Consider the following 13,362-nt stretch of genomic DNA (forward strand, 5'->3'; position numbering starts at 1 on the left):
AAGTCCTTTGCTGTCTCTGACAGAATTACAATGTCATCGGTGAAGCTCAACGTTTTTATTTCTTATCCGTGGACTTTAATACCTACTCCGAATTTTTCTTTTGTTTCCTTTATTGCTTGCTCAATATACAGATTGAATAACATCGGGGATAGGCTACAACCCTGTCTCACTCCCTTCCCAAGCGCTGCTTCCCTTTCATGCCCCGCAACTCTTATAACCGGCATCTGGTTTCTGTACAAATTGTAAAGGCCTTTCGCTCCCTGTATTTTACCCCTGCCACCTTTAGAATTTGAAAGAGAGTATTCCAGTCAACATTGTCAAAAGCTTTCCTTATGTCTACAAATGCTAGAAATGTAGGTTTGCCTTTCCTTAATCTATTTTTTAAGATAAGTCGTATGGTCGCCTCACGTGTTCCAGCATTTCTGTGGAATCGAAACTGATCTTCGCCGAGGTCGGCTTCTACCAGTTTTTCCATTCGTCTGTAAAGAATTCGCGTTAGTATTTTGCAGCTGTGGCTTATTAAACTGATAGTTCGGTAATTTTCACATCTGTCAACACCTGCTTTCTTTGGGATTGGGATTATTATATTCTTCTTGAAGTCTGAGGGTATTTCGCCTGTCTCATACATCTTGCTCACCAGATGGTAGAGTATTGTCAGGACTGGCTCTCCGAAGGCCGTCAATAGTTCCAATGGAAAATTGTCTGCTCCCGGGGCCTTGTTTAGACCCAGGTCTTTCAGTGCTTTGTGAAACACTTCACGCAGTATCGTATCTCACATTTCATCTTCATCTACATCCTCTTCCATTTGCATAGTATTGTCCTCAGGTTCATCGCCCTTGTGTAGACTCTCTATATACTCCTTCCACCGATCTGCTTTCCCTTCTTTGCTTAGAACTGGGTTTCCATCTGAGCTCTTGATATTCATAAAAGTGGCTCTCTTTTCTCCAAAGGTCTCTTTAATTTTCCTGTAGGCAGTATCTTACCCCTAGCGAGATAAGCCTCTACATCCTTACATTTGTCCTCTAGCCATCCCTACTTAGCCGTTTTGCACTTCCTGTCGATCTCATTTGTGAGACGTTTATATTCCGTTTTGCCTGCTTCATTTACTGCGTTTTTATATTTTCTCCTTTCATCAATTAAATTCAATATTTCTTCTGTTATCCAAGGATTTCTACCTACCTGATGCTCTGCTGCCTTCACTACTTCATCCCTCAGAGCTACCCATTCTTCTACTACTGTATTTCTTTCCCCCATTCCTGTCAATTGTTCCCTTATGCTCTCCCTGAAACTCGGTACAACCTCTGGATTAATCAGTTTACCCAGGTCCCATCTCCTTAAATTCCCACCTTTTTGCAGTTTCTTCAGTTTTAATCTACAGTTCATAACTAATAGATTGTGGTCAGTGTCCACATCTGCCCCTGGAAATGACTTACAATTTAAAACCTGTTTCCTAAATCTCTGTCTTATCATAATATAATCTATCTGATACCTTCTAGTATCTCCAGGATTCTTCCATGTATACAACGTTCTTTTATGATTCTTGAACCAAGTGTTAGCTATGATTAAGTAGGAGGAATACTGACTAGAAAAAGGGCGGAATGACAGATCTTTTAAGACATTAGAGAAGAACTTCAATAATCGAGAACGTTATGTGTAATTGATACCATGAGAGTGAAATGTTAGTAAATGGAAATCGTGGTGTGCCACTTCAAACCATTCAGAAGAGTGGTAAACAAAACAGTGATAATTTAACATACGTTCCTGACATATCCAATGCTTTATTCCACTCTATGCAGGAATCCCCACCCATTCCAGCTACTTGTCCCTAACGTGTCGTACACAATTACGGAAGAAATGTTAGTTTTAACACCAAAATTTTTCGGTCACATGCTGTAAGTCCAGAAAGTTTCAAGAACTGCCTTTTCGGTTGCGAAAGGTTCCATTTTAGTATCGGACCAGAAATGACAGAGAGTCGTCTCTAATATTAAACCCCTTCTCTCGCCCCAGTTTCATACCACGTCTAGTTTACAAGTGACGTTTTAGCAGCTCCACATAAGAAACAAGAAATAACAAATTTACGTTTCTGTCCGAGTCAGAATTTTCGAAGGCCAGATAATTAACTTCTTTCAGTGATTTACACTTCCAAGGTGTCTAAAAGACCAAAGAAACGAATTAAAATAATACACAACGGTAGTAAACGCAAAACCTAGAATGTGATGCCATTTACCAGCGAAGTTCAATATTCACGATTGAGGGTGATATTACAAGGCTATATGACAAACAGAATTAATTATCTGCACTTCTACAACATTGTGATTAACATGGTTTCTATCATCATTAACTGTTGACCTCAATTTGACTGTTAGTAAAAGGAGAAATTATTAGTATAAAATTGGTTTTCCTTAACTTTACTTAAACTAAATCACACTTAGCTACAACGTCGCCATTGTACTTTCTCTCTGTGTTCAGAACTTCGAATAACCTAAGAATGCTAATATTGTGTGCAGCTGCTATTAATGCTACGTAATGAATGCTCTTTCAAACATCTGCTATGAGTGAAGTTCTGAGACCTTAGCTTCTCCCGGCTTGTACAAAGTTCAGGTAACTTACGCGTACACAGCCGGATGACACGGTCGACAACCGCCGATACTTCGACATGTGACCACATGGCCATTTTCATGGCAGAGCTGCAACAAGTAGGCACTGTCCAAGTAAATAAAAACCATGATTTTGAGTGAAACTCCGTAAAGATTGCACACACACACACACACACACACACACACACACATACACACACACACACACACACACATTCACACACACACATGCGCGCGCGCGCGCGCGCGCTCGCGAGTGCGCGTGCACACGCACACGCACTGAAAACACTAGCGGCATCACAAACGAAAGACGACTGACGTGAGAAGTTATCAATAACGAAACTAACAATTAAACGGATGGGTAGCAGAAACTCTGTCCCACGGTTTTCTGACAACTGAGCGAGCGTGATTCAGTGCAGAATTTGAACAAAGACAAACAACTCTATTCATAAGTCTACTTGATAATGTAATTTCAACAGCTTTCTTAATAATACTTCCCCAGTTGTTGGAAGTGTATTCCAGAATCTCCGTGTTGTTATATTCTTTAGGACGAGCGGCGCCAAGACAATGTTCCGCAGTGGTGAGTTTACTCGGCTGTGGTAAGCTTCTGTGCCGCATAAGCTTAGTACAACGTCGCAATAGTTTGCCCAATATATGAAATGCCACAACGACAAGGAATACGTTCTACACGCGTCTTACACTTACGAAGATCATCCTTTACGGAACCTAAAAGGACCTTGATCTTTGCTGGTGGTCACGTCAACACACTCCACATCATATTTCCGCTGTATTCGACCAATCGTGTTGGAAATGCTCTCTGTGTAAGGCAGAAAGGCCGCAGGCTTTGGTGCCACCTCGGCGCTATCATCACCTAGTGCATGTCTAATCTGCCTTTTGATAACCATTCTGATGAGGTCGGCTAACTTAGTTGACGAATCATCTGGGTCCGGGAACATATGAGCCATGTGAATCAACGTAAAAAGTATGCCTTCTCGTTGAGCCGGTTGATGGCAACTATCAGCCTGCAGATACAAGTCAGCCCGCATCTCGTGGTCGTGCGGTAGCGTTCTCGCTTCCCACGCCCGGGTTCCCGGGTTCGATTCCCGGCGGGGTCAGGGATTTTCTCTGCCTCGTGATGGCTGGGTGTTGTGTGATGTCCTTAGGTTAGTTAGGTTTAAGTAGTTCTAAGTTCTAGGGGACTGATGACCATAGATGTTAAGTCCCATAGTGCTCAGAGCGATTTTTGAGATACAAGTCAGTGTGAGTAGGCTTCCTATAAAGGACATCTCCCAACGTCCATTCATCTTCCTCCTGACTAAGACAAGAAGGAAGAGAAGACAGCCATCCTCTTCCTCCTCGATCGTACAACGAATAATAGGGTGGATTGAATTCAGGTGTTCTAAAAAGTCGTTGAAATTCTCACTTCCATGACGTTCAACAACAAAAGTATCGTCTATCTACCATATTAACAAACCTGTTTCAACACTTTCTGGTCCACGATGGACAAAGTGCTATGGAAATTCCTTTGTCGCCTCATATTGTCAATTTGTTTCTTCGAGGAACGTGGCTTTGTTTCGGCGCCTTTGAAACCACATACTCACACCGACATGTATCTGCTGGCTGTTTATTGTCACCATCTGGCTCAACGTAAGGGCGTGCTTCGTCCCTTGGTTCGCAGGGTATATGTCATCTGGGAACCTGGCATTCCGTCAGCTGAGTTAACCACTCTCGACGATGCCTTTCGTTAGAATGGTTACAGTGAAAGAGAGATTAGACATGTGTTGCGCTATCGACCAACTGTGCCCTAGGTGAGCGATGATATGCACGGAGGTGGTACTAGAGCCTACGGCCTCTTTTCCCTTACTCAGGGAGCATTTATAGCAGGATTGGTCGCATGTAGTGGAAATATGATGCGGACCGTCTAAGATCAAGATCCTTTTAGGTTACGAGGATGATGCCCTTGGTTTGAGTAAGGCGGGTGTCTCCCGTACTTCTTGCAGTTGTGGCGTGTCATATATTCAGCAAACTATCAGGACTGTGGAGTACCGGTGTACTGAGCATAAACAGCACATCTGCATACAACAGCCTAGTAAATCAGCCACTGCAGAACATTGTGTTGGCACCCCTCATCCTATAGAATATAACAACGAGGGGATTCTGGCGTGCACTTCCGACTACTGGTGAGATGTTATTAAGGAAGCTGCTGAATTTAAATTAGCAAGTAATGAACAGAGATGGCGGTTTTTGTTTAAATTCTGCATGGAATCCTGTGCTCTTGCTTGTCAACAACAGAGGGACAAAGTTTATGCTACCTCATCCGTTGCTTACTAATTTCACAAATGATGAAGTCTTACGTCGGTTGTATTTGGCTTGTGATGGCACTACTGTTTACAGTATGTGTGTGTGTGTGTGTGTGTGTGCTTTATCTTCAAGGGGATTCGCTGTGCGGGGAAGCGCATGGTCTAGAGGGCCTTGCCATGGTTCGCATGACTCCTCCCCGTCGATGGTTCGAGTCCTCCCTCGGGCATCGGTGTGTGTGTTGTCCTTAGCGTAAGTTAGTTTAAGTTATACTAACTAGTGTGTAAGCCTAGGCACCAATGACCTCGACAATTAGGTATCGCAGGATCTAACCACAAATTTTACGGGGTTTCTCTAAAAAACGAGATCTCAAATTTTTTGCGCAGTGCTTTTTTCGTGCAGTTTTGCCTTGAATGTGGCAGGGTGTGCGCCTGTGGAAATATCGGTCTTTGTCGATGGACTCACCCGGCTGCTTTCCCGTAAGTTACTTGAGCAAGGGTGAAGTTGATGATACTTTCAAGACAGCGAAGAGATGCAGGTGCATGATTTTGAATCTTGATTTGTGAGCTATTGAAGTAATTCTGGATTGGTCGTTACCCGCCATTTAATCGACGGTTGGTGCTACGTCTTCCAGTTTGCCGCATTTATAATATAAATTATAAAATATGAGTCTGAAAAGTTTTCTTAGTGTAATGTATGACTCTCGTAAAGATGTCACACCCCCTTTCATGATCAAAAACATTTTTCATAACTAATTGTATCAGATACATACTAGGCATCAAGGATAAGTGGGCACTGACTTAATTTTAATGAGAGAGAAAGGTTAGTATTTGTGGAGTTATGACGCTTTATCCACGTTCTTTGCTATTCGGAATGGATTTACATGACGGCATGGCATTCTTACACAGGCTGTTCAAAAATCATTTTATGTGGTATTTCAGTGGACAATTGTACGCAATAAATCTAGGTCAAAGAATCTACATGTTGATAAAATAAATTCTCAAAATTTTACGTAACGGGTTATTTAACAAGAAGCCACAACGCCCACATCGGTTTCGCTCAATAAACCAAGAACATGGAGGTGCGAGAATCGACTGAGAATATTCAATATTGGGTCGTATGACAGGCAAAGAGATTAGACTCCATAGAATATTCTCAGAACAAAGGAACATTCTTTGAGGAAAATCTCAGTTTCGTATGAATAAAAAATAGGAAGCATGTTCTCAGTCAACGGAATTGTTTCTCACTAGCTCCGCGTCCTCTTGGGAAAGTTCTCGGTGCGTGTCGCCTGCCCCACATCTGCCTCAATACACACACGTAATCTAACATTTCATTCATCTCGCTCAAAAAGGCAAACTATTCTGTGTGCAAAAATGGAACTTGGATCAATGCTTTCTGGAAGAGTTGCACTTAGTTTACGTTTTAGGTTTACTTGCGGCAGGAAATTATTAAGACAATATACGGACTGTTTATGAAAGTGCATTTTCTGACGGTGTAACCGAATATTCGATATGCAGGAACTTTTTTATTGAAATTACCTAAACACATTACGCGAACGAAATCTTAAGAATAGGTGCCATTTTCATGTACTCCAATTCCAAACTCTGTCACTGTTTCTAAAATGAGACAATTTTGGTTAAAAATGACACTTAATGGGCCAATCACGCGTCGCCCGTGCGATTTAGTTACGTGAAAAGCTCACTATGTTTGCATTAAACCATTTATTACTTTTTCTGATCTGCCTACTTATTTATAATGAAACAAAATATAAAATTTACCCTGAGAGAATGTACGATGTAGAACATCTGAGAACACCAGTGACACAGTTGTCTGATGTATACCCATGTCTTCTCCTACATCTGTCTCTAAAACTGGGTCTGCTAAACAGTCAAAAAATATTTTCATCTTCACTTCTTTTCAAAGCTCAGTCCTTAATTCTTCATGACTTTTGGGAAGGAAATACGTCACCGAAATAATGTTTTCAATTTTAAACCTGTATCAACTTCTACAGTTTATCTCTTCAGGATTTCTTGGGCTACGTGCATTGCTTTTGCCTTCTAAGCAACATATATTCTGGCATTTTTATTAAAGAAACGTGGTAAAACTTACTATAGTTCTTACTCAGCTCGATTATGGTACAGGGCTCACATCCAAATACGGAGAATGTTGTCTCCCTGTGAAAAGTTTCTCTTGTTTCATTCCTATGAGATTGCAGAATTTTAATCCCTTGGGGCAACTTACCCAATTCTTCAACTCAAGCTGAGACCATTCTTAGGTGAAGTATATTCTCCTACTCGGTTTATTCATATGAACCTGAGAATTTTCTGCCAAAATTCCGAGGATTAAGCACATTCTCCTTTTTATCCATACGATCCATTGTAAATTGCTATAAGGTAAAATCGAATGATTCTTTATCTTAAACTGAACGAAGTAAAGGAATCAATCACATTCGCTGTCGCTCAGATCCTTCACTAATATATTAGTATGCCCATGGTATTTGTAAGAAAAACATGGTATCATTAAAATTATCAGTGATCCTCTGTGTATTTTCTGTCGCTATTGGCGACTTTTTTTTAATTATTCAGTACTGCGAGGAGTTTCGTAACGCATAGCTCTCGACGATTAAGATGAATGTAATATTGGCATATGAGTAAAATTATCATATGGGGATGCTACTTTAGTAGTTGATCACCCACGGTAAATTAACACTCAGTTAAGCTTGCTTAACATCGGCAAACATCGAGAAAATACTTACTTCAATTCGTATTCCATCAATTCTGAGTTCAAATGAGGGTTTACCTGCCATGTGTGTGTGTGTGTGTGTGTGTGTGTGTGTAAGTCTATGTACGCACTAACGGAATGTATGATGACCTTTATGTCGTACAGCACACCGTTAATAATGTCAGGAAATGACAGCGCCAGCTACATGTTACGAAAACTGTATTCGAAAGCGAAGTTTTAAGGAGAGAACGAAGGCTTTAAAGTACAGAAAATAATCTTCTTTATAGCTCGATCTTATGATCTACCTATATATGCCGGCATAACGCTGATCTGCGTCAGTTGGAATGACACGAACGTGTTCTGTCTTACTCTTAACGTGACAAAAAAGGAATATGGACTTTAATTACAATTAAAGTTAATGAGAAATATAATTTCCACTAAAATGAAAACTTTGCACCTTTCACTCTCATTTACGCTTGAGGGCGCATTATAGATGTGTGTTCACTATCCGTCTACCGCCAGATGCGCCAGAAATCCCCTAGCCCCGGCCGGTGCGCGTGCTATGGATGTAAACGAGAAGAAGCCATGACCTCATGTAATTAACGGGACGTCAACAAGGGAACAAGGTGCGCCAATCCATGACGGATAGGTGCCTCACGGCTGATATTGACACGCATTAGTCCACGTTTTAGACAGTCAGCCGTTCATAGAGCGATGCGGCTCCCCTACGTTGATACTGAAAACGCGGTGCAGGTGTTTCTTTCTATAATTGCTTTGAGCATCAAATGCTATGCTATATCTCACAAATAAAAGAAATATCTCTCTCCTAATTATTATTTTGTTGGTTATCTTTTCCAGATTGCTGACTGCGTCTTACTTTGTTTTGTTAAATTTGAATAAAGAATAATACTTTAATGACAATGTTGGTGTCATGTTAAACGAAAATTTTGATTTACACTCTTTCCTTACCTACTTTAATTATCACTAATGGTCAGATGTTCACACGTCATTCTTGTAAGCAGTAGGTCGTCTGAGAAAGAATACGTGTTACTCTTTCCATTACAATATCTGTCCTTGTGCGCACAGCAGTGAAACGGTTTTTTCTTGTCGTATTAACATCTTCTACTTAACTATTATGAAGTTGGTCATGATGTAACGTCTCCAACCGCAGAATTCCTTGGAAGACTAGATGATTTTCGATATATAGCTAACACACTTATTTTACTACGAATAATTCCTTTTATATTTCTCCACACTTTTGCCTGTTGAAACCTCGGTAGTCTCGCAACACACAAAAGGTTCATTGTTTGGAATAGAAAATAAATTTCTGCAATACTGCACTTCTGCTTTTTTAATAATGAATTTCAGTTTGTTCTGTTTTAATGTTCGGGATCATAGATCAGACTTTAACCTTCCCACTTCTTCTGATGTACGCCATAATCGACCCAGATTATGTATGCTTAAAATGTCGCAGGGTATAGATAGATTCTGAATAAAATTGAACGAAAGTATGTGGGGGAAAATTGCGATTGAATACGCTCTCTTAATAAAGACCGAGCGAAAACATTGTAATTACAAAGATTAAATGAGAATACTCAGTCTAATTATCGTTAGTTAATATTTGAATTTCAATCAAATTCCATTACGGAATGAAGTAATCCAATACTCAGTGCTAAAGTAGGATTTCTGTAATCAGGTTTAATGTCATGTAACAATCAACAACATATTTACTGATGTCATCGGTCATTACTTACGCAGGAAATAATTTTCATATTCAAGGAACCACAAAATATTTAAGTTAAATTTCACACTCAAAACTTCACAATTTATTAAATTAATAATAATAAACGAAATGAAAACTGAAGGGACCGCAGCAATATGTGATGGGACAGTAAATACAAAGTGGAACACTGTTAGAATCTTAACTATTACAATTGTTGATAGACTTCTCCAAACAAATAACAATCATTCCCAGTATACATTCAGAAGTTAAATATTTGAAAACGAAGGAAAAACACAAGTGCAATGTTTACATATAACGAACACCACAACAGTCAGCAAAAAGCATACAAAATTAATTAATATAGTTCAGTAAGATGTAAAATTTAGTATGATTTACCAGACACAAATTTTCAGCAGATATTATAATATTAACTTCAACATTTCGTCTGATCTCTGTAAACTGAAACATACTTAATGAAAATGAATAACTTAGCAAGGTATGAATTTTCAACTCAAGAATAATCAATATTTTCCACTCGTAATGAAATTCTCGGAAATTAATAGGATATGGACCATGTTCCAGGTAATAATGATTTGGGCAATGACAGATATGGAACTAGAATTAGAGTTCACACAATGTTTATATTCTCTGTAGAATGCAAAACACTGGCAAGCATTTTGCGAAGCTAAACTTCTGAAGTGGTTCGATCTTAGACGCTGCAGGTGTTAAATAGGTATCCTGGTGCCAGCAGTGACAGTCCCATCTCCAAATTAAAATATTCCTTAAACTGGCTATGGCCAAATATATTCTTGTTTTTATTCCTCTGGAAACCATACTATGTGTGAAGGACTTTTGTAAATGACATTTTGTCGACTAAGCAGAGACCAGAAAACACATAGAAAATTATAATTACAATACTGCGAATGCTCATTAACTTTGGCAACTGAGAACCGAGTAAAACTGCCTCGCACTGCAATTAGATTGCATATACGTCGTACCAAGGACTCGAATAGTGCGTGGATGTGATGCTGGGGAACACACTATCACGCGAACTGTACATGCGTCTACAAAGTATCAACCGTGGTTGTAGGAGGACCGGTACAAACAGGATGTCTACGACCACAGCCCACATATGTGTGGCGGGTGACATGTAAGGTGAACGTACATGCCAGGGAAGCGGCGCTAACGTCTTCGAAGAGGGCTTGCGCATTGCTAGCCAAATGTTGGGAAAGGGGGTGCGGGGAGAATCATGTGTTCAAACGTGGCATGTTTAGCTGCCAGCAAGAGGGGCAGTACTTCTGTCCCTGAAACTCCCTGATATAGCGATAGCTGTTCAGATTGTCCTCAATACATGCGAAGCGAGATAGCAGCATTTGGCTTTTGTCAGCAGTGCCACTCAACAATGCAGCCTGCCAAAATGCATTCACTGTGGCAGCGTCTAACAGTGTCAAAAGTGTAGGGGATAGTGAAGTTGGTCTCTTCCGAAAAGACTTTAGTTTAGAACTCAGTACGGCAGTGTCGGCGGTCAGGATCATATTTACTGTCTTATGCCTAGGTGATTTCTAGTCAATGGCAGTCGACGCAGTGGCATGGATGTCACCAAACCAGCAGTTGGCGTCATACCGTCGTTGCCGACGTTTCCACGCCCTTTACAGCGATACAACTAGAGTCAAATCTATGTACGAACCTGTTCTGTCGGTTACCGACATGCGGGCAAGATAGAACGACGGCGGTCATCCCACACAGAGGGGAAGAAGGTGGACACAGATGGGTAAGGAGGAGATGGTTGTACGGCCTTCTTCTATCCAGTGGTTACCAACACGACTGTCATAGCACCGTGCTCTGTACGAGCTGTAGCTTGGCTAGGATCCCCCGTCGGGCAGACCATTCGCCGTGTGCAGGTCTTTCAATTAGAAGCCACTTCGGTGACCTGCATACGACGGGGATGATAGAATGATGATGAGGAAAACACAACACCCAGTCCCTGGGCGGAGAAATCTCCCCGACCCAGCCGTGAATCGAACCCGGGCCCAGAGGATTCACAATCCGTCACGCTGACCATTGAGCTACCGGGGGCGTAGTGTTACGGTGCGTTAAACTTGTTTCCTCGAGACTAATTTTTCTGCCTCCTTCTAATTCACTCATAAGCTGATATTCGCCCATGTGTCGTCAACGAGACATTCTGGCACTTGGCTGCAAGTTTCCACTTCATTTCGTGTCCTTGCACGGACTGAGCACACGTAACGCCTGTCTGGTCGCACAAAAGAAGACGGTGCTGGTCACATAAACTCGCCATCTTATCAATTTTTATGGTTAAACTGCTCCACACATCCACCGAGTTTGGAGTGATTCAAACCTTTCCTTCCTTCCCTTTCAATAACTGTAGTGTACGTTAGCAATGTAGTGAGACATTTGTAACCGCCACAGTTTCTCGCAGCTACAAAACAGTAATGTACACGCATTGACTCTACCACTGAAAATCTTGCGCACGTCTTTACTTACAGCATATTCGAGGAATTGCTTTCTGGTGTGCTACAATTATCACAACGTATTGGTATACTAAACGAATTTATGTTACACGTTCAGAAACACTCGGTGAGTTGATATAGTATTAGTTTCTGATATCGTCAGCATGTCTGAATTGTACCACATGTACAAGAGTACAGAAAAGCTTTTAACTGTCTCGTTTCAGGTAATTTGCCATTCATAATAAACTAGCTCATGACACGGCTTAGCCCGGGTACGTACATGCTCCAGATTTCTGTCATTCGTTCCCCTCCTTTCTGTTCATCTCCTCTTCCCCTCTCCCTCCTTCACTGTCCATCTGTCCACTTCTTTCATCTATCACTCTGTCTCCATCTCCAGCCTCTCTCTCTGTGTCTGTCCCGTTCTGTCAATCTCTCTATCCATCTCCTTTGCACGGTGTCACCTGCTCCTTGCCCCACTGCCCATTTCCACCTTCCCCCTCAGTCCATCTCCTCCAATCCATCTACTTACACCTCCTCTTTCCCCGAGTCTCTTCTTCGATCTCACTCTGCCTGTCCATCCGCTCTTACCTCATCTGAGTTGCACCGATAAATAAGTGTTAAGGAAAAAGTTCGAAACTCAGTGTCGTTTCCGATGTAATTAGCAGTGACGTTTGCCACTTACGATGATGCGCACGTAAATACAAGCACTTGCATGAGCTAAAATCTGCTAATGCACACACATCTTTTGACCTTGAGTTACCACTCGAACAAATGCTCAGTGTCAGTTCAAGTGTGTCGTATTCAGAAGTGATGAAGTTAGCTAGTTGAGCAAAAGCTACGGTTGTTCGGTTTGAAGAAACCAAACGAAGAATACTTTGGGCGACTGACTCTGGCTGGCCGCCTGAATAATCGCGCTCTGCGAGCTGGTTGGCTACTTTCAGTGTCCATCGGAAACGGCACAACATATCGACTTTTTTCTCCGCAATTTTTTCTCAACAAATCGTGCCCTGTAACACCCTTACAACTTCTTCAAGCAGTTTGTGACCACGCTGCGTATGTAACTGGTGTGTTGACCACTTGGATCTAACCTTGTTTAATTGAGTACTGTATTGGCAGTTGATGTCTTGGTGATTGGGGGTAGCTAATAGTATCCAGGAATTACGTAGCAAATGGCGATTTTACTCAGTTTTCTAATAGCGATTTTAGTCAGTTTGTATTACAGATAAGTGAATATTTTCTGGATTATTATGTGACTGTTGTCAGGATTGTTGGAAGCTGAAGGCCCAAAGTGTTACATAATTTCTTAGATTGCCCTTGTGGGGTGGACTGAATTGTTTAGTCTTAGTTATTGTTATAATTTCAGGAAGATATTTTCTGTTGCTCTAGCCCTATACAATTTTATTGGAGCCGCGGGGAATCTTTGTTTAGAACAGTGTCTCCTGTCTTGTTAAATAAGTAAATTGGAAATTTGCAGTAAGGTATTATGGTACCAAACTGCGGAGGTCATCGGTCCCTAAACTTACGCTCTACTTATCCAACTAAAACTAACTTATGC

This window comes from Schistocerca nitens, chromosome 4 (genome assembly GCF_023898315.1).
Source record: "Schistocerca nitens isolate TAMUIC-IGC-003100 chromosome 4, iqSchNite1.1, whole genome shotgun sequence".
NCBI lineage: Eukaryota > Metazoa > Arthropoda > Insecta > Orthoptera > Acrididae > Schistocerca > Schistocerca nitens.